Source organism: Triturus cristatus, chromosome 4_2 (genome assembly GCF_964204655.1).
Source record: "Triturus cristatus chromosome 4_2, aTriCri1.1, whole genome shotgun sequence".
Lineage (NCBI taxonomy): Eukaryota > Metazoa > Chordata > Amphibia > Caudata > Salamandridae > Triturus > Triturus cristatus.
Genome location: NC_140586.1, coordinates 303,448,319 through 303,472,361, shown reverse-complemented (window position 1 = coordinate 303,472,361; position 24,043 = coordinate 303,448,319).

The window sequence follows — 24,043 nt, the reverse complement described above, 5'->3', positions numbered from 1 at the left end:
CCTCCCTCCACTAATACATTGCACTGGCTGCACCTGCAGGTGCAAAATTCTATGTGGCGGAACCCTTCTTTCATCTACATATTCATTTTAGTTTGGATTTTACTTCAAGACATGACCTTACGATGGTCCTAAACAGACTGTTGTATATCACCTTAGGGGAGCACTCTCATTCACAAACATGCACCCATAGCTTCTCCTCCATATTCAGCCCCATTGGAATCCTGGTGCATAATTCCACTATAATTCTTGATTTCAAGATCCTCACTCTATCCCCACCTCTTTCCTTATGCTGCACCTGATCTATGCAGAAATACTTGAGTTTGTCCCCACTGCAGTTGTGAAATTCAGTGAAGTGCATCACCACTGGGTAGGTGTTGTCATGGTTATTGATGGCTCTCATATGCTCAAGGACCCTCTTTTTAGCTAAATGTGCCGTGCTACCTACATATCTTTTGCCACATGGACAAACTAGGTTGTTAATAACAAAATCCGAGTTACAATTAAGTAACTTCAGAATTTTCCTATTTTCCTTTTTAACTGGAAGCTCAAACTCCTTAATCTTCATGCTGTTTTTGCAGGCTTTACACTTTGAGCATGGGTAAAATCCTGAAACCTCCAATCTTTTATGTGGTGATGTCTGGAAACGGCTGTGGACCAAAATGTCTTTCAAGGTTAGACTTTTTCTATACGTTAACTTCGGTCTCTCATCTATTTCTTTTCCCAGTACTTGATCTGTGTGCAGAATCCCCCAATTCCTCTCAATTGTCTCCTTCACCTCTTTAGCTTCATTAGAGAAGTTAAAAATTAATCTAGGACTTCCCTGGTTCAGATCTTCAGTGCCTCCACTTCTCTTTCTTCCCCCATATGGGAGTAGTTTCTGTCGGTCCTGTTTTCATACTTTTCACTGGCCTTCTTCTGTACTAATGGCGAGTAACCTCTTTCCATAAATCTTGCCAAGACCTCCCTCTCTGTCTTCTCATAATCAGTAGCTAGCGAGCAGTTGCTCTTTGACCTTAGCAATTCCCCATAGGGCATGCCATTGATCAAACATTTGGGCTAGTGGCTTTTCGCATGCAGCACAGTATTTCCTGCCGTAGGCTTTCTGAAAAGTTTGGTGCATAATTTGTTATTGTGTACAAATACTGTCAGATCTAGAAAAGAAACTGCTGTACTACTTATTTCATAGGTGAATTTCCAATTCAGACTATTGTCATTGAGGGCTTGCATATATTCCTCTGCTTCACCTGGGGTACCTCGCCAGATCAAAAAAGGTCATCTATATATCTAGACCATAAAGCGTCTCTTTTGGTAATGCATATATATAGTAATATAACAGAATTGGTAACACCTGACTACACAACTGTGCCAGGTGAGCTGAAATAGATAGGATATATATATATACACCGGTCCAAGTGCAGTAAATGGAGGAAGATGGTGGCAACACATGGCAAGAGAGTGCAGGCGGCCAAAGGCGCGAATTGCAGAATTGAAAAGATTGCGGGAAATTACATCTCTTACCAGATATATTGAAGGCAAGAGTAAACCTCGCAGCTTGAGGATTTTTGTAATGCCTACATTTGAAGACATGGATTTGGATTAGTTTGAGGAGTGGAGATCTAACACTGAAGGGTGTGCCTTTAGGCATATGGTGACATTAATAACACATGCAAAATGGCACATGGAGGAACAGACAGCAATCATAGAGTTGCTTCAAAAAGAAATTGAGGCAATAAAGGAACAAGAAGATGTTAAGGTCCTACTCAACAAAATGGAGGAACGTATTAAAAAACATGAAGATGAGACGAGGATGCGTAAAGCTCATAAGTTCAACCGAGACAAACTTGATTATCAATATTGCAGAATCTATACATTTGCCAAGAAGCATGAACCTTTAAGAGCCAAAGAAAGGTTGAATGCTCTGGGCCCACAAGCTAATGTAAGCTCTGAACCGGGATCCTCAGCATATGAAACACCAAGAGAGGGGCTGGATTTTCACAAGGAAATGAGGTTCCTCAGAATGGTGAAGCCGCAGCGTGGCAGGGTAAGAGGTCGAGGCCGAGGGATTTCAAAGCAAGAAGAGGTAAAAGGAAAGGCAAATACACCAAAAGGACCAACAAATGACACATCTTGACCAACCTGACAACACCTGTATAAACAATATATCAGATGTATCTTTGACTGCTGGCCAAGAAAAGATATTTAATTATGTCCTGAGCTTCTGGCCCTCGGTAGGACTAGACTTTGCCAACCTCAGGATTGAAACGTTCACATTTGTAAGAAAACTGAAATTACAGAAAGACTATGACATGTGGAGTCCTAAAATCAATATAAGGGATAGCAGCTCCAACACTACCACAATGCAGTTCTCTATTGGGGATATCCTTGAACTATTGGCCATCCACAGTCTGGATGAGGTGAAATTAATTGACAGTCCCCCACAAATTCAAGAGGAGACTGAGAACTTGAGTGCATGGGATTTTCCATGGATCACACCATTGAGAGTGGTTTTAAAGTAGGCAGCAAATTCATTCTTCAACTGCCCAGTGGAAACCTCATTGATGTGCTTTAAGAGCTCATCGTGGATGATAATAAAAAACTCAGATGTACTTTAGGCCAAAAACAATCATAACAACTTTACTGCCAATGATTGGCAGGACCTAAATGCACTCAAGAATAACAACTTGATCACCCTGAAACTTTCAGATAAAAGTGGAAATGTTGCTATTATGAGTAAAAGCCAATATGTAAGGGAGATGAACAGACAACTGAGAGTCAAAGATCATTAACAAGAATTGAGAATCAATCCCACCAGGGATTATCAAAGCAAATATCACACACTGCTCAAATGATGGTTGGATCAGGAGCTGCTTTCGCTGGACGAGTACATATACCTGAGAGTGGATCACCCAAGGACACCAGTGATTTACTGCCTCCCTAAAATAAAAAAAGATTTCTATAATCCGCCGGGGAGGCTCATTGTTAGCATGATGGGCTCATTACTTGAGAACACCTCGAGATTTTTAAATCTGTTTCTGCGCCACTATATTACAAGCCTTTCATCCTACATACAGGATACCAATGATTTTCTGTGTAAGATGAACAACATACCATGGTGAAAGAGGTATATGATAGTGACAATTGATGTTAGTTCACTTTATAGGTCCATTAAACATCAATTTGGGATTGAGGCATGCCGATATTTCATGAGATCTAGACCACTGCCATACGCTCAACATACCACTATGTTACTTACCATGTTATCTTTTTGCCTGACCCATAACATCTTTCTTTTTGACAAAAAGTTTATCTTCAGAAACAGGGAATGGCAATTGGTGCATCTTTTGCCCCCATGTACGTAAACATCTATATGGGCTGGTGGTAAAAAGAGGTGGCATGGGCTGACTGCAATATACAATATATGAGTAGAATTGTGCTCTTGGTGTGCTACATCGTGGATTTATTTATTCTATGTGATGGAGATGAGGCCCCTCTGAGAGAATATATTGATGTGCTGAACAAAAATCTCTTCAATATACAATTGACAGGCAAATTGAGTACACAAGAGATTACATTTTTTAGATGTTAAATTACAGGTGTCCGATGAATCTATCCAAATGACCATCTTTCATAAGAAAACATCTTGTAACTCCATCCTACATGGAAATAGTGGTCATCCTACATCGTTGAAATGGAGCATACCTTATAGCCAGTTACTCAATTTACTCCACTGATGCCTTATTTAAAACCAAAGCCATAGCCATAGTCCAAAGATTTTTAAAAAGCGGATATCCTGAAAAAGTACTAATAGAAGCTCAACAAAGGATACTGGCTAAAAATAGAGATGCATTGCTTTTTAGTCACAAACAGAAAAGTCAAAAGGCTCTGGTACACGATCCCACTAATGAGGCGAACACTACTAGATTTCTTTATGAACTATATTACTGAACATGGTTTGATTCACTCCCTTATGATGCATAATTGGCATATACTACAACATGATGATCATCCTAAAGATATACTTGGCCAGCATCCCAACATTACATATCAAAAGGCAATGTCGATTGGAGATATTTTTATGAAATCCATGTACCTACAAACTAATGGGAGTGGTTGGTTCACCAATAGGAACCTGGGTTTCAAGAAATGTGTTAACTGTAAAGCCTGCACATTTGGAGTCAATCGCACCACCTATGATACTTTTGAAGAAAGCACATGTATGATTAAGGAGAGAATCACATGTGAAAATAACTTTGTTGTTTACATCATTGAATGTGATTGCAAAATGCGATATGTGAGGAGTACAGTGAACAAGGTTAAGACTCAGATTTTACAACATATAAGGGCCATCAAACATCAAGATAGAATGTATCCGATGGTAAAACATTTTTGGGAGGAGCATCAAGGAATTCAAAATAGCCTGCAATATTACCGCACAAAACATATTAAAGCACACCCCTGAAAAAGAAAACGAGAACTGGAACTGAGGCATTGTGAATCCAAGATTATCATTTTGTTAGCAACCGAAAAACCATGGGGACCCAATCTTAACACAGAACTACATGTACATGTGCAGGGACTCCTTGATCCTATGTACTGTGCCTCATAAATTGGTGAATTGATGATTCCATAGAGATGTGCAATAGTAAGCCCATGAGAATGCACTGATATAATATCTATGTCTTTAAGGATTATTCTGGGATTTATGTGCTGCTACCTACTCAATCATGTATTAATTGGTTATGGTGGTTTTCTGAATAATGTAGTTTTAATTTTTTTCATGTGTTTTATGCAGACGTGTGTTTACATATCTCATTGCACATGATCACTTCTACATTATTTGGGGATTTTTGCTCCTTCCTTATAGCACTTTACCTCTTTCACTCATTTGATGAGATAACTATGATTGTTAACATGACAGATCTTTGGGACAAGTCCATTTATGCCTGAATTGGCAGTGGTTTGAATTTTGCTGAAGATATGGTGTGTCAACCATGATTATGAATTTGACTGATCTTGGATAGCATTGCACTGGCACTTTAATATGCAATGGCACTTCATTGACAGAAGTAGACATCATAGATTGGTGCTTCCAGGAGACGAAGGCATTTGCATTTAACTGACAGTGGCACTTTATAGAATGAGATATCATTGATTGGCAACATCATCAGGATGATTTGCAATGGCACCTTATTGGCAGAACTAGACATCATTGTTTGGTGCTTTTAGGAGATGAATGCATTTACACTTTAATCCACAATGGCACTTTATACAATGAGAACTTATTGATCGGTGATGCCATTCAGATGCGTTAAGCCATGCATATACATTATACAATTGATTCACTATGCAGATATGACTATTATGACACATATTTGTCCGACCATCTGACAACAGGCAGCCATATAATCAATTGCACCTCAATGTATTACTGTTCTATTTCAACATATGTGGGCCATAATATACTTACATGTTTGCACTTATGCTTCTAAAATTGATTGCATATAGACTGTGCTACCAATTTAAAACAGTTTTATCCTGGATTTGTTTATTTCATTGCACTGAAGCACCTTAGCCTTTGTTGATGTCCATTGTTGAAGTTTGATATTTATTTTGCTTATTTATATCTATTGAAAGAAATTGCATTTGGAAAAAAATCTCAACACCAAGAGAGTAAGATCTATGTACATTGGATTAGAGATTGATACAAATTGACTGTTCCTCTTTGGTAATGTGCACTTTAGAATTTGGTATTGAATTGAAACCAGTAATGTGACAGCATCAAACAAAATTGAACATTTGAATGATGTATATATTCCATATATTATAGTATGGTACCATCATGGCTGCCACATTGAGCTCTCGAATAATGCTCACTGCAAACTAGCTGTTGTGTTGACAAGAAGTGCGAAATGGGAAGGACTGCTTTAGAATCACGTGTGTTGTGGGAAACGAGCTTGCCCAGTTGAAAGGGTAAGCCGAAACGTGTTGGTGTCCAGTGCCGGGTGTGTTTTTGAAACGAAAATAAAGCAACACTGAGCAGCTTGACGGTGTTGTGCTGACTTCTGTGGGATGTACCAATGAGGTGGGGCTGACTTTTGAAATAAGAAAAGTGTGGTTATATATATATGTATATATATCAAAACCATACCCTTTCAGGCATAATAGAGTGAACCCTGGGTAGTTCTCAAGTTTATGTGGAAAGCGACTCCTGTATAGAGCACCCTCAACACCAGCAACACTCTACATTTGCTCACTTCAAATTATTGCTTTTCTATCAAAGTCTTTAAGCATAGGATTAGCACAGTGGCATCCACGCCGAGATAGAGACAGACAAAGCCTTTTGCCATTTCTACAGCAAAGTCTTTAAGCATAGGACTAGCAAATTGCTATCCATGCCGAAATGTAAAATTACCAAAGCCTTTTAACACTCCAGGTACAGTATTACAGCTTTGGATTGGTAAAATATCATCCAAGCCAACCTGAAATTAATAAAATCAACCCCTGACACGTGTTTCGCTCTCATTAGAGCTCTTCAGAGAGGTATAGCTTTGTCCAACACACACACACATGCACACACACAGACACACACACATACACACACTCTATATATGATAAATATATATATTACCTACTAGCAGTCCCCAGTAAGTAGTTATAGTGAGGACCTAGTTTCCATCAGAAAAGTGTTTTTCGACTTGCTTACATCTTTGGCACCATTTGACAAATGTTCAGTCTCTTACATACACACTATCTCACATATATATATATATATATACACAGTATTTAAAAGCACTTTTAGCTTACCTTGCTGCATGTGCAGATAACCTTAGGACACCCGCTGCTTCTTTCAGCTGTGGATACTTGAAACTGTCTTGCTTGCGCCTATCAGATAATACAGAATCTTCCACACAGTAACCCAAACCCACAAGGCGAAGCAAAAGACTTTAACACAAAACAAACAACACCTTTAGAAAAGGGTTTTATGTCACAAAATGCAAGGACTCTCTCTATTTTAGAATAAGGCTTGAGGTTTTATTTCACACAATGCTCTCTAACAGAAAGGCTTTCCCAGATGCCAAATGCACAAGATTCAAATACACAAAGAGATATACATGTTTATATGCAAGCAATAATCTAAATGCATGAATGATACTGATTAATAAACAAGCAGCAAATAATATGAGATTAGACTCAAGCAAATATACTGGACGTCCTGCAAGAAATCAGAAAGATATATATATACATCAAATGATTACTTTGGAGTTGCACCTTGACTCACTCACACATCACAAAGAAAATACATCAAATGATCAAAGCCACTGGCCAAACATCACAATGGCAATAACCAAAACTCAATACATCACCTGGTGCAAACACTGCATCTCAGACTAGGGAAGTTAAACAGCTGTGATGACGAGCCTCAGCAACCATGGTCCCACACTCCGAGGTAGACGCATCCGTCTCAACTCAGATTCCAAACTCCCGGTTTTTGAGTCAACAACCCTCAGCTTTATGATCTCAAAGCACACTAAAAGCCCCACCCCGGCCCAGAGGAATCTTACCAGAACCGGCCAGGTTCCAAGCAAGCATTCCCATGGCAGGAAGGAGTTCTCACGTCGCCTTCTCCAAACCTCGCATGTTCCAGCCTTTATCTTGATGGTGCTCACAAAGCCTTCCGGGTACATAAACAATCTCTCACAAAAACAAAAAGACATTGAACGTGAATAACCCAAACAACTTGCAAGCGCTGCTGTGCACGCAGAAAAGCTGAAGCAGTGCAAAGTCAGGAAAAAGGATGACATGAGTCCATTTCAAAGCCAATAGTAAGAACTTCATAATTCTCATCAATGTACAACACAATGCACAACTGTGCACAACTGCTTATAGATTTGCATACTTCATCTCTCAATGTATAACACCAAGCACATGTGTGCATCACTGCCCACAACACTGCACTTCAAAACCAAAGAGTACATTCCACACCTCTCTCTCCTTCTCATGCTTTCAAATGCACATCCCACACGTTCTGTTCTTGGTAAGGCTGTCCTACTCTGTGACAGCTCCCACTGAAAGACAGCAAGAATACAAGAAAGAAATTTGTAAGAGAAGCAAGGCATCTGCAGGACCGTCGTACATTCAGGCTAGGATAAAATAACACACTAAAGTCAGTTAAAATAATGGTAGTCAAAGGTCATCACAGGGTGTCAAACCACAAGAGTGCCTCTAGCACTACAGAAACTAAATCCTCAAGCTTGCGCAGCCGCAGATTCGAGGCTTTAGTCTCTGCTTATTCAGTCCACCCTTTCCCAACTCTGTGACGAGTTGGGAAAGGGTGGGGTGACAGGCTGAATGCCATGTAGCCACCGGCACTGCAGGGCTTAAGCCTGCAACGCCCATGGCTAACTTTAGCTGTGATGCTTTACCATGTTACTGATTTGGAGGCACTAAGGCATGCCAGGGGCTTTAGATCAGGGATGGGAGCTTCACCAGTACAGGATTGTCTCTGATAGCTGGTGCAGGCGCCTTTGTGCATCTGTGCCTCACATCAGACATTTTCACTAGCAGAGCTGTCTTAGGCAGCTGCTGGATGGCATTTTCTTTTTAAACCAAGAGTGAATAAAAGATTATAATTCAGTCTTGGATAACAAGAGTGTTATAGTCCTCAAGCCCCAATGGGAAAACCCCAACTGGGGAGCACAAAGCTGCTCCCACCTGGTGAAAGAACCAAGCAATTCCCTGCCCATGCTCTCAGGCAAGGAAATGCATTACATTGCTCCCATCCCACAGGAGCAAAGAAAACTGCTCCCGCAGGGATGGAGCAAAGGATGCAAGCAGTGGAGCCAGCGGGGCTGCTGGGGACCTGGAGGACCTTGTGGCCTCCAAAAAGAATAATGATGGTGAGCCTCGGTTGGGCACCGGGGCACCCCATAATTTAAAAATAAAGCTGGCTCCTGTGCAGCTCCATAGTGCCACTTGCAGAGAGCCGGCAGGCTTGTGAGGGCCCTAGGACTCCCCCCACAGACCCTTATATAAAAAAAACAGTTGGTGTCCTGTGTGGCACTGGGACACCCAGAAAAAAATATTTAAAAAAACAAAAAGTGAATAATAAATAAGCTCATATATCAATCACTGCTCCTTCAAGGAGCGCCCTATAATGCCATTGGAGGGCTATTTACATATATTTTGTTTTTGGAGATGTCCCTAGAAGGTGCAGGGACATCACCAATTGTTTTTAATATTTTGGAGTGGGGCTGCACGGAGTAGAACAATGAAGTGGTGCAAAATGGAAAAGTGGAGTAGAGTGGATATAGTAGAGTAGTGTTCTATACAGTAGAGCGGAGTAAAGTGGCATGGAGTGGCATAGAAGAAGTTGTGTAGAGTGGAGTAGACTGGAGTCGAGTGGAATAGCGTGTCATAGAGTGGATTAGAATGTCGTACAGTGGCACAGAGTGTTGTAGAGTGGAGTTCTGTGCAGTGGAGTAGAGTGTTGTAGAGTGGAGATGCGTAGAGTGAAGTGGTATGTTGTAGAGTAGAGTGAAGCAGCATATCATAGAGTAGAGTGTTGTAGAGTGTCTTACAGTGAAGGGGAGCAGAGTGGAGTAGCAGAGATTGTAGTGGCATGTTGTAAAGACAAGTGGCATATCATAGAGTGAGTGGCATGTTGTAGAGTGGAGTGAAGTAGAATGGAGTGTTGTAGAAATTTGTAGTAGTGTCATAGAAATTTAAAAAACACTAATACATTACATTTCACATTAAAATATAGAAACAATACAACGTGTGGTCCAAACAATATGGCTTCCATTTTTGTTTTGTAAGGGCTTTCATTAACCAATAGTATTGTGTTTTGTCATTGATCCAGCGCAAACAACAACTCGGGGAAAAAGTGAGAACGCAACTACCCTCCCTGCGTCGCAGACCCACCGTCACACTAACTCATTCACACACACATTCATTGGTGGGGCCCATAACACCAACACTCGCATGGTTCTCATTCACAGGTCTGCACACAGGAGGGGTAATGATGCGCTGGACATGTGGGTGGGAGTACCTTATAACCTATAGGGAAAGAAAAGTTATCTTACATCATATACATTAACATTCGTCACCTATAGATTTCTAATCCTAAACAGCAAGGCACTCGGCCCACTTGGTCAATCGGACCAAATAGTTGGATTGGTTGATGGTGATTTAGAACCAACTAAAACACATTTAAGACTCAGAATCCTCTATTCTTTTAACGAAGAACCACAAACTCATAATTTCTGTTAATTAATATTTGTTTATCTAAAATTTCATTAAATTAGCAGTTGTCTCTTCAAATCTTAGAATTTCTAGATCAATTTAATTAAATCGCAGAACACCATATTTACCTATTCTGGCTATCTGGGTTTTCTCTATTTCATTGGCTCAACAAACCGAATTTTGTCGTTAAATTGTCCAAAGAACAGGCCAGATCTCAGAGTCCGAAAGTCCTTTGCTCAGCACGTTACACTCCCAAAGATCATCAAAGGACCAGAAATCGTGCCAGCATCCGTCATCGCCTGTTGGGTTAAAGAGGGTGTGCAGTCATAATAACCGCCAAATGTGATCGAAAAGGTCTGGAAAGAATAGAGAGAGATAGCCCCTCCCTAATCTACTACTCTTTTTATAATAAATTTCGGGATAACATGAAACATTTTTGGGCGGAGAAAGGTTCCAATTGTTCGGGAGAAAACGTCTGATTTTGTATAGTCAAGGTTCACATGGATTTTGCTGATATGTTTCCGGTTATGACCAAATTCCGATTGTTGCAATATTTCGACTTCTAGTTTAAAAGGTCCATGGTTCATTTATACCATTTTCTAATATCCGGGGTCTTTTTGGCAGTCCACCAATAACCTATCCTTGACAGGAACGGTGTGTACAGAGGTCGTTAGGAAGTTCACGGAGCCATCCGATTCTGCGCAGTGGACTTCGCGCTTCATGAGACGGTGGCCACTTCTGAACTCAGTCTCTGCCGCCATGTTTTCGATAAGCCAAAATATCAACTTAAGCAAAACAAACACAAAAGAGTAATTAATACAAAGAAATGATGCTTCTAATGTTTTACCCTCACTAATCCCTTTATGTATTAGTATTTTCCTAGCATATAGCGACATTTAAAGCAGTATATTCACCTTTAAGTCCTCCACGAAGATGCAAACGTCGCAAAAGCAACATAAAGCATGCAATATCTAATTATTACATATACTACTGTTAATATGCGTACGTATTTTAGTTATTAGAGTTATTTTGCCATGCAAATAGCAAGTTCCCACGTATAATTTGTGTATGCAGGTTGGTTAATTTTAATATATCACGGCACACTATTAGTAAATTATAATAAGTAGGTTATTCAATTAATACTTTCATGCAAAATAGAGGAGGTATACAAAATGTTTCACTACCTGCTCCATCATCATCACCATGGACTGCTGTATACTGTGAAGGTTCAAAGGTATACCGCTGCCCAATATATCACTCTGCTTTTCTCCCTTACAACTTAAGAACAATTGAACCAATTCAGATCAAATTCCAACATGGACCCTTTCCACACCATATTCTATATTTGTACCACATTGCATGTAAATCCTTTCAGCCATTTTGTTGCTATGTCTTTCTAAAAAAATCTATTAAAAATGCATTGGTGGAACAAAGTGTTTTGAGACCCCTCTTTTTTCTTTTCACTCACTTAACTACTCACCACAAAGCTTTGCATCATCAGCCAATGTAGAAAAAAGAATAAGTCTGCAACATTTTGTGGAGATTCATTAAATGGTGACAACGTTATTAGGTAGCAAAAATCTGAGGAATTTCTATCTCTGGAAATCCTAACTATAGCATCGAACTGGCTACCACCACACTGTAATATAGATATATAGATATTCACACCCACATACATACAACGTCAAATCTAAACATTTTTTAAGCGAACAAATGCTGCTTTGCAGTGAAATGTACATGAACAAATTAATGTATATATTAACATGGAGCTGTGTCTGTTTTCTTTTCTGTGTTGCATGTGGGAGGGCACTACACATGCCCTTTGTGGGTGGCCCCACAAGTTTTATCTGTGACCCAAGGTGTGCCCCCACCCTAAAAACCACTTCTTGTGATGCCACTGTCTTAGTGGCGCCAAAGAGGGACGAAATTGGAGGAGAATAGTTGGCTGTGTAAGTTCCTATGTGTCCACCTAAAATCAGGCAATACAACAGCGTAATATTAATGCGATAAATCTCGTCGGTCCTGCAGTCCACAGTTCAAGTAAAATTGCATACGTCTGCAAGCAGTGTGGAAATACTTTACGTATGCAATAACAAGTAAAACCTCTATGAAGCAATATTGTGGGGATGACATAACGCAAGGGCAAGCCAGCAATGAGCATTAAAATGACACAGTCGCTTAAGACAGGTGCATTTTCACTTTATCAGCAACGGTAGATTGATAAAAATAAACATCTTCTCAAATAGCACACTGGTACCCTAACCCTAGCCATTGTTCACTAACACCAAATTAAACTCTAAAATGCAGACATACATAGCTCTGTTTATATAGATTATTATAAAGTTCGCTTTCCATCTCGACTTCTCTTAATAAAGAAAAACAAAGATCTCTTGGCTCTGGCTTTCTCTGGCTTATATGTTCTTTCATGAATTATAAATAGAAGCTTTACATGGTTTCAATGTAGTTTGACTTTCACTTAAACACTGGCAATAAATGCTTTTCCATTTTGTATATAAACAGCACTCTCAACACCTTATTTTCTTTCAAAATCTATTGCTTAGTCTCTGTGAGCACATGAAAATTATCCAGTTAGTTTCTATATTTCAGTAAATAAAGCAGAATCTGCCAGGCTTTCAAAAATAGATCTAGTGTGGCTGTTCAAAGCAGCAATAATTTTGCCTATGGAGAGTCTCAGAAAGGTAATTTTAAAATTGAGTAATTTCCTCTCGTTTTGCTGCAGGGGTTTGCAGTCATCTGTTCTGTACACTGAAGAAACGTTTTGGGTAATGGGTCAGAAGACGAAACCTGTGAAAAAATCCTGGATTAGGATTGTGGCAAAACGCCTTCACTTATCAATTATGTTTCATGTGCAGACTGCGCGGCAGGAAGTGAAAGATGCTACTTCCAGGCCCTTGCCAGTTTGTCAAACCACGTGGTGACTGCCTGAGGTGCTATCTCTCTGTGTGCTCACCAAGGGAAGGACATGAGCTGAAGAGCAGGAGGCCAGAGTGAGGCCTGCAGTGGCTCTTGAAAAAGGGTGAGACAGTGGATGCTTTTACATCACCTGCACTGCTACTCATATTAGAGCACTACTACTGATGGAGCAGGTAAAACAACATTTTGTATGCCTCCTCTAATTTGCATGGAACTAATTACGTAATCATTCTAAAATTAATTTAAGTAACATGTTTGCAGTGAAAATGTATTAATCAACTTTTGCACCTTGATAAACACGAGAGACACGTTGGACTAAATTGCTAATTGCATGGCAGAATAATGAATTAATTAACTATGGTACGCAAACTAATCTTAGATTGTGGTGAAATAATAGAATTGCATGATTTATGTTGCTTTGTGATTGTCTGTGCTTTAAATTCATCAAATAGTAAGTATTATTGCTTTAAATGTTGCCACAGCTAGGAAAATACTAATATATAATGGGATTAGTATGGGTTTAAATATTAGCATCTTCATTTCTATATTTTAATTACTGTTATGTCTATTTTTGCTTAAGTTGGCATTTGGGCCTACTAGGCCGCAGTACCCAAGATGGCGTTCTCTGAAGCAGATCCCACCATGTGAGCGCGATGATTTCTGCGCATGCCCGGATGGCTCTGGAGATCAAGAAGTAACCTGAACTTCTGACACCGCGTTCCCAACCAAAGACAGCGGAAAGACAATACAGAACCTCTGAAATGATGACTTCTTTTCCTTGAAGTGCTAAATTCGCTGCTCTCACCTGGGAGCCCGAACAAAACTTAACAATTTGCGCCTTTCCATGCCAAGTCATCATGAAGAACCGGTTTTGCGATGAGAAACTATCAATAACCTACAGACAACCCCAAACTGTCCAATCCAAACATTTTCTCTGCCCCTAAATGTTGCCGTGTTAGTATGAAGTAAGAGGGAAAAAGAGTATAAGAAGCCATCATCCGCCATTGGGTGTCATCTATTGGGCTGATCATTCGTGGCGTTGGTTTGCATTGAGCTAGTATTGATCCTGATCCGCTGGTTTGTCTTGGGTTTATTTGGTGTTTGGGAGAAGAGTTTGCTGTGCTTCCTATATTTCTGCCGGTTTGATCCTTCGCTGTGGGTCAGACAGCCTGTCCAGGGAGTTTTGCCTGGGAATGCGGGGGACTCTCTATTTGATCTGAGACCATCATCGCTGGCTAATTGGTAACTGATTAATTGCATTTTTCCTAATTAATGATTATTTCTAAATGTTTGATTTCTCTTTAATAAAACTAAAAATTTATATTATGAGCTGTAGTTAATAAATGCAAACGTAAGAAGTTTTATTGATTAGATAAATATCAATTGAAATAATAAGAAATTCGTTTGTGGTTCTTTAATTAATTACAAAAAAATACCAAATGTTTCCTAGGCTTTAATTGTGATTTAGCGTGTTCTAATTCAACATCAACAAGTCCAACTAATTGGTCCATCGACTGAGTGCCTTGATGTTAAGGTCAGGATTCTGAAGATGTACATGTAGAAGGAGTATATAATGTAAATACAGTTTGATCCTGATAGGTAATAAGGTACCCACATGTCCTGCGCCTTATTCTCCTGAGTACAGATTCGAGTGAATTTGGTTGAATGACAAGTGTGTTGGTGTTATGGGCCCCACCGATGAATGAGTGTATGAATGAGCTGTTGTGAATAAGAATCTGTGACATAAGGAGAATATGCAAGTCTTGTCCACGGCGCTGCATCACCACCCACACTAGAGCAACCCTAGACTAAAGAGATAAGGGTGGAAGGGAGCAGAGTGCGAAAGGACGACAGTCATATATGGACATATTAGCCCCACGCTTTTGTGTGTAATATTGAGTTTTATCGTGTAATAAAGTACTTTCCGTTTTATAAAGATAAACACAGGACTGCACAATCACTAGGCCTGGGCAAAAATTTCGTTCCGTTCGCGGAAATTGCGATAATTTGACATTTTTGTGTTCCGCGGAGAGCGCGAAAATGTCAAAAATTCCGGTTTCCGCAGCTTGGCGATAATTTGTTTCTTGCTCGCGCTGTAAAATAATACATTCTCGCGCGCGCGCGATCGCCTTACCTGAATCCCTGCGTTCGCCGACAAGTTTTCTTGATCCGGTCGCGTTCTCCATGAGATGTTGTATTGTTTTTAGCCATTTGCGCTGTCTCGCGACAGTTCGCGCCCGCAGTGACGTCATGCGTCGCGCGATCACGTCTTTCTTCTCGCGATCATGCACCGCGAGAACAACTCAAAACAAGATGGCCGCGCCCGCAAGCAACCACATGGGTAAGTTGGCGACCCGCAACCATGCAGAAAATCTCGCGAACATGCCGGAAAAAAACTTCTGCATCTTCGCGATATTTCTGCTTGTTTGCGATAATTTTAAACATTCTCGCGATAATTTGCGAAGGTTAATTCCGCAAATTCCGCCCACCCCTAACAATCACTCAATTGCACTGTTGGGAGTCTGTTAAGTACTGAGCGTGTTGTACTCCCACACTAACCTCCCTGAGAAGCCTGTGACTGCTCATCATTGCAACCACTGAGAGTCAAGTGCTCAAGGGGTTGTACTTTTCTGAGTTTGAAGAGCCATAGTAGTACGGAAATCGGGAGATCAGAGGCAAACAACACCAGCTCTCACGGCTGTGGCCCAATAGCCCCTGCTTATCCCGTAGTCCACCACACAAGGTCTAATAATATTACTCAGCAACAACTTCATTACTCACAAGAGCACATGTATCCCTGTGTACAGCAAGACTTAATGATTCGGAAAACAAATATTAGCACATTATGAAAAAATAATGTTGAAGTCATGTTTCCTGTATATCAGCAAACACTATACAAGCTCCGTAGCACAGACTATGAATTCTGAACCGCTGTAAAGATTTAGCTTACAACATATTCTCATGCTCATTTTCATGGGTGAGTTGGTTGTATGACGGAACCTCGGACGCATTTTACCCCGCATGTTTTTACAACACAGTCACTTCTCCAACCGCGAAGTTACCACGCTTTACTTTACCACACAAGTCTTTACAATGGCTTGCCTTGGGAGGGGGGCTGGACTTTAGAATAGTATAAATTACTATTCCAACTCCAGGCTACACAACTGTAGGGAAGGTGGTGGACTTAAAATCAACACCACTCTACTAATGCGCCCCCTAAAGCAAGATGACTTGCGTGCTAAAGGAACTTGTGGTTGTAGGGCAGGTTGTTGTTCTGACTGCGGGGCAAAGGATGTTTCCCAGTTGGGATACATCTATTTAAAGGATTCAAAAGAATAGGTAACACATTGCCATCTGATACATTTGAGGCAGTGAGTAGCTAAATGCTTTCTCTTATGAATGAGACACAAGAGTAATGTACAAACAAAACCCACAAATCAGTCCAGCTAGATAGTAGGAGTAATTTTGAGGTATACATTGACATTATAAATTAATACTAAATCAACAATATGAACTTTATTGTGTGTGGCTAGTCAGTGAATGATGAAATTGACCATATAAGCAACAGGTTCTCTTAGAGCTTTTGGACTTAGCTGATCTATATTCCAATTAAAATGTCTCATCATCACTGGTGTGCAAAAAACTGACGTGACTAAAGTAGCAAGTTTTGTAACTTCAGGTGCAAAGCTGATAACCTGGCGTAGTGATGAATAAAGTACTATTGCATTGCAGTTAAATCATAAACAGATTCTGAATTTACGAGTAAGATTGCCTTTATTTACCCTAAACATCCCACCTGTGCCTCTATAAAAACTGACCCCCATTCTCCAACAAGCAAGTTGTAATTTGTATGGGCTTTGAATAGATCCATCCCATCAGTGTTAGGAGAGATCTTTCCCTGGAACAGTTTAGCTGCCTTCATTTGAGGCCTCAAGTGTGCCGTGGATTTAGAGACTCCTTGCGTCTATGAAAAACCATAAGATTTACTGCTGCTCACTCCAGTATGAACATAAACTGACCACTGGCTGCTGGGAAGACTTAACAAGGCCAGACAACTGAGGGTCTGACGGGTCCCTTGGTCTTTTCAGCCAGGATGACAAGAACAACACGTAAATGATGAAATGCCTGAAAGCTTTCCTGTATTTGTATGAGGTGATCCTGGACCATCCATGTCACACTCTTTGCCTATATCACTGGTGCTAGCACCCTTCTTTGTGGCCTTTCATCCTGATTCCGACATCATTTGAACCATCTGTCTAGATATACTGTTTTAGTGTTCGCCCAACCCTATTTTCCAGTTGCCAGTTACTACTGGTTGCATTCCTTATGTTTAGTCAGTGCCCCCATTCTGTTGATGCTCCTACTGCCAGACAATCTTGACCACAACCTTTTCTCTTTGAGATACCGATTACTAATGTCTGGCACACAGTGCCCGGACTATAGACTAGTTAGCACATCCTTGATAACCCCATCCAACAGAGTCCTGAGACCCTGGGTACTCTGAATTCCTCACTTTTATTTAATTAATTTCTATTAGACCTATGTTGATTGGGTAGTGCAATGTTAGGGATGAAAGATTATTTTTGGACCACATAACTGGAAAATTAGCCACTGTGTATCAGACCCATTGATTTGATTTGATTTGATTTGATTTGTACCTACATTGAAACAGTTGACACAACCAGAAACATTGAAACAGTTGACACTACCAGAAACATTAAAACAGTTGACACTACCAGAAACATTGAAACAGTTGACCAAACATATTGTAGCAACCCTACTACATTGTTGCTTTCAATTTGGCACCACTGTTCCATTCACTGACCTTGACTGTGGAACATTCTAGTACCAGAGGTTACTGAGAGAAAACTAGCTAAACCCCATAAAATAACATTTGATGCATGACTCAATGTGGCGAGAAATCTATGGGTTGGGTTGCAAACCTTACAAACTCCTTTGGATAGTACCTCGGCTGTCGTACTTACTATCACCATCAACTTTTCACTATGTATTATCAAATTATCATCTTAACTTTTCTTTTTCTCTACCTTAATATAGATTCTACTTTTTTAGACATTATTGCACTGGCAAGACTTTGCGTTTCCTGTGTACCGTTTACTTTGGCATGCTATATCTGCATTTCAAACCCTAGCACCTCCACAGAGCACTACGAAGTTGACTATTTAACTTAATTTCCCATGCATAGTCAAATGTCCAGAGGGAGTAACTTAGGGCTGATGCACAAAGTAATTTTGTAATTGCAAACACTAAATTCACCAAATCACAGTGTTTGGGACTTCAAAAGAGTGTTTTGAAACGTGCAGGTTATGAAATGATAAAGTCTTCTGACTCATAAAAGAAGCTTTCTGATCCACTAAGAATCACAAATTATGATATTTGGGATTCACCATAAAACTAGCAGTGCTTTGAGACCACAATTACAAATCATTGATCACATACTAACACTTTAAAGGGGAATCAAGGAGGACAGTTTTAAGGCAAGTAGGCACTGATTAAGAAGATCATTTCCTGCTCTTCCAAATGTGTTCCCAAACTGGAAACATTTTTAAAAGCACCAACTGTCCCTTTAAAATATAAAGAATTGCAATTTGAGAAAGCAAATGCAATAATTGTCGTCTGTTGTCCCTTGCAAGCCACCATCTCTGCAGTCACAACCTTTCAGAAGGGGTCACAAATTGTAACCTGCCTAATTAATATTCATTAAGCAGGTCGCATTTCACCCCCGTACATTTGTACAACTTGTGAAGCAACATATTAGCAGACAAGTCTCACTGTAAATTGCATACCCATTTGCAAACCAGTTGGCATGTACGCTGCACATACTTGATGGTGAGTAGTTGTTTGTGCATAAGGTTTCGTTGTTCAACTAGAATGCAATACTATTGGTAGTTCTGAGAGACTAGTGGTTAGTGACAACACTGACACAGGATACTGGCCAGTAACCCTAGACAGACCCGTGATCCCAAAAAAAACTCACAGAGGCTGACTAGAGGAAAAGCTACAGGAAGGAAAGCATTCATATTCTCTGTGAGGTTCAAGAACAGGGCCACCTCCTAATTCAAGAAGTAGTTGCCTAGTTTAAGAAATTCTGTGCAAATTGTTAGAACAATCACACTGAGTGCCAAAGAATGGCAAATGTATATCAACTTAACAAAACACATCCAAATATTTACTGAAAAAAATATGTTATAGTTAAATTGAAAAAGCTAAACATACTTGAATTGCCCATTTTATTAACCAACCAAGTTATAAATGCAGCCAACTCAACGGCCACAAAGTCATATTCCCCTTTTTTAATGGCTACCAATGTTGTAAACAGTGTCACGGTTGACTTTTTTTTATACATGTCTCATTTAAGTGTGAATGATTGATTGAGGGAGAGGGGATGAAGGAGCAGGACAAACAGGATACAGTAAAGAAGTGAAGGAAAATCAGGAGAATTAATGGGAGGTCTAGGAGAAAGGGGACAGTGTAGAGGAGGAGGGCCAGGAGGAGAGGGACCAAAACAAGAGGACTTGGACCAGGAAGATAAAAAGTATGTACAAAGACCAAGAAGACCAGGAGTAGCAGGGCTATGATGAGTAGGAGGGCCCTGAATACCAGGACTAGGGCCATCATAAGTATACAAAATTAGGTTATTAGTTGAGGAGGTAAGTACTCACAACAAGTAATGATTACAATTCCTCGCCTGGGTAAACCTTTAAAGTCACTAAATGAGCCTGGGCTCACCCTCCTGCAAGCCACTTCACAGAGCAGACAAGCTTAACATAGAGACAATTTGTAAAGTATTTAAGCAGTTCTAAAACAGTAATAAAGTCGAAATGCAAAACAATAACAATCCCAAAATGAGTTAGCAGGACAGAGTAAATGTAATAAACAAAATTACAAAAAGGGGAACTGGAGATAGGAATTTTTAAAGTTAAAGTGGCAATAGCGAAAAGAAGCACAATGTGCCAATGATAGTCAACGGTGACAGTAGAATGGGACCTAAGAGCAATTAGACGCTGACCGCAATGGACCACTAGTCAGAAACACTAAACAGGTTGATCCTGGGCAAAAAGATGTCACCTTCTGACTTTAGTCCATTAAACCACATTTCACCACAGGAGTACACTGCTAACGCCAAGCAGGACCTCAGGGTAGGCACTAAAAGACTCACAGAGAGTAAGGCAGTGGCAGCTGGTACCCTAAATATTTGGTCAACCAACCTCTGAAGCTACATCGAAACATGATTACTGAGCACAGCACACATTTAATTATCAAGGAAACAAATGCTTTTCTCATTACATAGAAGCAAATCAAGATTTCTACTGACAGTACATGACACATTCTTAGTGAAAAGTGTCCCCGCTGCCCGTGCCTGCTGAAGTCAGTCAGGCCTCAGAGGCGCTCACATGGAGACCAGCGGGCAGTCAATATTGAGGCAGCACGGCCAGGCACTGAAGAGGAAACGTGCCTCTGTCATTCGTTTATTTGATTATGAAATTAAACAGAAGACATCTGGCTGAGCAGAACGGGCAAAGGAGTGATGCCATCAATAAAATACACATTAATGATAAAAAAAGAAGCTAGAAACGTGGTTTGGAGTCTAACATGCTGACATTGGTGCCCGAAGGTCAGGGCTACTACAATCTCGGCTCCGACACTTGACCGAAATGCATTGTGTGATGTAAGGAAATTCGCAGTATCTTCCTGTGTCTCGTGCCCAGCACGAGCACAGCAGCACCAGCCAACGGGGCAGCCTAAAGGCATGTGAATGCCTTTAGAAAAACACTAAGGGGCATATTATCAACAGGCAGCGATAATTATAGCTAAGTGCGCTTAGCGCAAGTTTAAATATTGCCGGCTATCGCTGGATTACATCGCCGAGTTAGAGCGTTATCATCAATGCTTAACTCCAAGGCGATAAAAAATCCAGCGATAGCCGCGAAATGCCAGAATATGGCTGGAAATACAGCAATAAAAGCGCAGCGATAGGGTAATCGTTGATAATATGCCATGGAGGACTTAGCCTGACAATCCACCTCCCATTGACAAGATGGCAAAGTCAGGTTTGAATCAGGCATTCACATACCAGCGATAATCGCGGTTAGCGCAACTTTTGTTATCGCTACGCGGGGCCAGATTGATGATAGAGGGAAGTTGTGTTAGCGACAGTATTCATGTCATTTTAGTGAGGAACGCCCACTTTGCATGTCATTAGTAATAAATATCGCTGACATGCAAAGTGGGGAAAAGACGGCTGCTACCTCAAGGAATCACGCGTTAGCGTGTCCTTGATGATGCAGCAATATTTAAATCGCCGCTTTTCGGCCAAAAACGGCCGCTAAAGCAGCAGAATTGGGCATGATAATATGCCCCTAAATGCCCAGACTAGCCAAGAATCTAGCAAGTTTATAACATTCACTCGTATGCCATTTTATTTAACATGCGCACTTGTTTGAATGGTCAGTCTTGTTAAAGACATGTAGACACATGAGAAACGGCGTAAAAGCCTTATGAATTTATTAAACGTTAAACACACTTAGGTAATTGAAATTTGAAAATATACCGGGGTATTTGAATAGACAGAGACATGCAGGGAAAAATAGTGACAGGTGACGAGAGAAAGGAAAGGTGAGAGTTAGGGGAAGCAGAGGCAGGCAGAGGGAGCGAGAGGCAAAGGCAACCAGAAAGAGCTAGTGGGGAAAGACAGAGAGAGAAGTCGAGACAGCTGGAAAGAGAGAAACAGAAAAGAGATAGAGTGGTGTAGAGAAGCAAACAGGGGGAGATTTGGAAGGAATGCAAGAGACAGACAAATGCAAGGGGGAGACACAGGCAGAGAGAGAGAGAGAGTCAGAGATGCGTGGATGATGAATATAGAAACAGAGTAAAATGTAAAGAGGGAACCAAACAGTGACAGAGAGAGAGAGAGAGAGTCATAGAGATAGCAAAAGCGAGAGAGAGATGCCTTTCTAACATATGCATGCATGTAGTGTGTCATATTCACTTCTGACTAATGTGGGGCACGGTTCGTGACAGTCGGGGTCGTACAGTAATGCAGGACATGTGTTCCTGCCATGACCTGTGTGGGACTCATTCCCCCAGAGTTGCCTCTGTGACCCTCGACCTTTGGCTGTGAGGTGCTGGGTATGGCCCTCAGTTCCTTACTCCAGCGCCCCATGTCTGGGGTTGGGCACCATGCAGAAAAGCTTATGTATGGCTTGTGGCTGTTGAGCTTGCATTCTGCAGATTCTGCAGATTGTATTGTGTGCCTGTGGCAAGATGGTTCCAGGCAGATAAGCACCCTGTGTGTCTGTAATTCAAGCTTGGTGTTGCCAGTGGAGTGAAGGGAAAGCTAGAGCTGTTGGTATTCCGTACGACTTTGAAGGCTGTTGCATATTGCAAGCCGTGCAGAATTAAGAAACATGACATCTGCGGTAGTCTGTGTTCTTTGAGGTTCCCTGTGAAAGCACATGTCCTCTGTGCATTCAAGGCTTGAGTCAAGAGCCGCATTTTAAAAGCACGAGTGCAGCAGTCCTTCTCCCAGTGGCGGCTGGTGTTAGGACAGGTGCGGGGGTTGTGGGGGAGGAAAGGAATGGACTAGGACGAAAAAAGAAAAAACTGACCTTCAGCCAGTCGCATCATGCGCTTCTGCTTCTCTGCAGACAGGCTCCCAGAACTCCCTGCAGCCAATCATGATGCTGCTCTCACAGCATGAGAGCACCTTCAGGATTGACCAGAGGGCCCTCCATTTGTGCTCACAGGGAGACTGGGAGCCTCTGCCTGCTGTCTCCAACCCGGCAATGCAGCTCGGGTTGGAGACAGCTTTAGAGCGCATGTGGGTTTGGCTGTCCTTTGGCGCCATAGCGGAGGAGCCATCGCTGGAGTGAGGTAGAGTCCAGTCCAGGTCCAGTTGCCACATATCAGCTGGGCAGTTGCAGGAAAGGCCTCTTGTACCTTGTTGTACCCTGTACCTTGAACAGGAGGTCAGTCTTATGATCCCTGGAGTCCACTTCTTTGCTTGGCTACAAGGGACAGAGCAGGTCCTGTCCTTCAGGTCTCTTCTCAGGTTTCAGGCAGCAGGTTCAATCCTCTTCTGCCCTCCTCAGGTTTAGGAGTGTTTTGAAATATATGCATTGAAACACAATTTTTATGCCGGGCACAGGATAGTGCGTGGGTATGACCCTTGGGGGTTCCCTAACCAATGGGGTAAGGGCTCCCGGGGCCAACCCTAACCACTTTGGGCATTTTCAAGACAGTCTTTGGCCACACTAAACTTGGGCTCTGATGGTTGGGTGTGTGTGCAGGGAGTGCACTATGGCAATCCTAGTGTTTTCACACTTCTAACACCAAAATCCAGTTTTAGGCAGTCCTTGGACCCTCAAAGACAGAAGTCTGGTAAAACAAAGCTGAGTTTTCAGCAACCAGACATGGGATTCACAAGCATTGCTTTGTCCTCCAGCCTTCAACCTTTGAAGCAGACCCCAATTGTTATATGTAAACCCAGCACACCTGTCAGACAGGCTGTGACACTGTAATGTCAAAAAGAGGCCCACTGTGACTGGGGCTTGACTGGCTGATTGGACAAAAAAGGGCCCTGCCAAAGGGCCAGCTAAGATTTGATTGTGACAGGGGAGGCCTGTTTGAAGTGCACCCCTAGTGTCATATTAAAAACCCCAGCAGACCTGGCAAACAGGATGTGACATTCAAGCAGAATTTGACACTTTATTGTCAAAGAGTATCCTCCTTTCCCCTTGCATATTCTGTCAGGTTCAGATAAGTCATTGCTGCCCATTCAGGATAGCGTATTGATTTCTCTTTGGAGCAAGTTCTGGCTGGCTGAAGTGGGAGAGCAATATTCAGA